Here is a 3,018-nt window from a genome sequence, read left to right as displayed (position 1 = left end):
TCAAGAAAAGTTTTTATTTCAGCCATTTTATTTTCCATTTCTATAAGTTCCATTTGGTTCCTTTTTATAGCTTTTATTTCTCTGTTCATTATGTTCATGTTCTCCTTTAAATCTTTGAGCATATTTATAGTAGCTATTTTAAGGTCCTTGTCTACTAATTCCATCATTCCTGTTGTTTCTGTGTGTTTCTGGTGACTGGTTTTTCCCTTGATTATTAATCACATTTCCTGTTTCACCTGAAAAAGAAGTGTTTGTCCCATGCTGCACATTACAGATGCTGTGTTTCGACTGACTGGATTTTGTTGTCTTCCTTTGGATAGTGTTGAGTTTTGTTCTGGCAGTCAGTTAACTTACTTACAGATCAACTTGATACCTCAAAGGCTTGAATAGAGTAGAATAGTTCTAATCTAGGGTTAGAGTATCTCCTCTAAGAAATGGCCTTTCTGGGTCTCAATTGAATGCATGAAGTATTCAGCAAGGTCTCTCCTCCTTGTCAGGTGGGAACTCATACATCTTCTAGCCTTGTGTGATCTCTGAGTCTTCACTCAGCCTATAGCCCTTCATTAGCTATTTTCTGCTAGGCTTTGCAGAGATTCACTCTGCACAAATGCAGCTTGGTATTCAGCCACATACTTCAAGGGCCCCCCTCTGCACATTTCTGGAATTCTTTTTTGTACAAGTCTCTCCTCTTTGTTATTCTGACCCACAAATTCCAGCCGCCTCAGAATTCCTGAACTCTGATCACTGTCTTCTCAGTTCAACAAGATGGCATGTTTGGGCTCCACCTCTCTGTGCCCTGGTTTAGAAGGTCTCTTGAGTCAGAGAGCTGGAGTAACCATGGGGATTACATCATGTTTTCTCTCATAAATCACAGTTCTGCACTGCCTGTTGCTCAAGGTCTGAAAACTTATTTTGTGTATTTTGTCCAGCTTTACAGTTGAATGTGGCAGGAGGGCTGCTTCTATACCAGTTATTCTATCATGGCTAGAAGTGTAAGTTCTCTGGTTCTGTTTTTTTTTTTTTTTTCCTTTTTGTCTTTTTTCATGACCGGCAATGGATCGCAACCCTCAGTGTCGCGCCCGTACCGGACCGGGACCGGCAACGGGATCACAACCCTCAGCGTTGCTCCCGCCCCTCGCTCAGCCAGTGAGCGGCTGGTCTGTATGTGGGATCCGAACCCTCGGCGGGAGCTCTGCTGCGCTTCCCAAGCAGCGCACTGTAGCAGTGCGCCACCGGGCCGGCCCTCTGGTTCTGTTTTTAACACAAAAATCCATGAGGTGGGTTTCCCCAGTTGACTCCTCTTGCAGCACGTCTCCCATCCATTCCCAACTCCAGCCTTTCAGCACATGAATCCACTTGCCTTGAAGGCAATTTCACCCTCCTCTACTTCATGGAGGTTTCAGAGATACTGCTTGGTCTCTCCACTCTCTCAGATATATGGTTACTTTTCTCAAATCCTTCTATTCTCTCATTTTTTTTTTCTGCAGTTAAATTTACAGCTTTCCAGAAAGGAGAGAGCACAGTGCTCTGTTATTTTTTAGGTATCTCTCTCTTTTTTTTAATCGGTTATAAATATTCATGGGGTACAAAGCTGATTGTCACCACTCATTCCCAAGATGTGATGGCCAGATCCATGCTGGCAGCATGCCAATTACCATAAATTGCAATTATGCCCTGTGTCCCCCATCCAGTTATCCCCGACCTCCCTCCCTATCCCCCTTTCCCCACTCCACTTTATATCCCTAGGTATGTTCTCTCCCTCTGCAAGTCCAACGCACCACTGTGGTCTTTCTTTCCTTCTTTCTTTCTCTCTTAGCTCCCACTTATGAGTGAGTACATGTGGTATTTATTCCTCTGTGCTTTGCTTGTTTCACTCGACATAAGTTTCTCCAAGCTCATCCATGTTGTTGTGAATGGGAGAAGTGTATTCTTTTTTATGGCAGAGCAGTATTCTATGGTGTATATTTACATTTTCCTTATCCACTCATCTACTGATGGACATTTAGGTTGGTTCCAGATCTTGGCTAGGTATCGCTTATGTGTAAATATCTCATGTGTGTTTCCTTCAAGGGAAGTCAGCCAGCCTGAGGTTCTTTCATCCTTTCTCAGTGACAGCTTAGGCAGGAGTTTTAGCATGACAGCATTCCATGTGAGGTCAATGGATGGAGCAAACTTAATTGAAATTAGTCCTGAGCCTGGGAATTTGATCCTGATTCAGCCCTGAACCACTCTGTGACCCTGAAGTGGTGCTCGTACCTTTCTGAGCCTCAGCGGCCCCATCTGCCTTTTGTGTCCTTGGGGTCAATGGGAGGATGACATGTGAGGTAGCTTCATGGCACAATTATGTCCTGTCGCTGGGCATCCCATCTTTGATGTGCTCTACTTCAGCAGTTCTGAGTTTTACATTTCTGGTCATTCATGCATTGGTTCACAGATTCGACAACACCTGCTGAGCACTAACTGTGTTTCAGGAAATATGCCATTCAATATGTGGTGGGCCACACTGGCAGAGTTCCTGCCCTCGCAGAGCATACAAGCCAATAAGGAAAGAGCCATTGATCAAAGGTCTCCCCATGTGTCATTACCGATGGCGATCAGTTGTTGGAAGGGAACAGGAGAGGAGACTGACAGATAAATGGCCAGATGGGGAACTATCAGGCAGAACTCCCTGAGGAAGTGATGTTTGGTTGTAGTATTACAGGACCAGCAGTCAAGAATTGGTTGAAAGAACAGTCCAGGCTAAGGGAATAGCATGTGCAAGGGCTCTGAGCTTGAAAGAGACAGGGTATTGTAGGATGTGAGAAGGTGAGGAGGTGAGTGGCCTGGGAGGAAGCTGGAGAGGCAAGCAAGTCCCAAGTGGGGTGGTTGAAGCAAACAGGTGATACCCCCGGGTTTATTCTGTCACATACTTCGTGAGTGTCTCTGAGCTTCCTGCCCCAGGGACAGAGGCTGTCTCCCAACGAATGCCAGGATTTATACAGCAGGTCCCATAAACTGTGAAAAGGTCTAATCTGGAGG

This window comes from Galeopterus variegatus, unplaced genomic scaffold, assembly GCF_000696425.1.
Source record: "Galeopterus variegatus unplaced genomic scaffold, G_variegatus-3.0.2 Scaffold4537, whole genome shotgun sequence".
Taxonomy (NCBI): domain Eukaryota; kingdom Metazoa; phylum Chordata; class Mammalia; order Dermoptera; family Cynocephalidae; genus Galeopterus; species Galeopterus variegatus.
The sequence above is the reverse complement of the archived record's forward strand: the minus strand, read 5'-3'. Positions refer to the sequence as shown.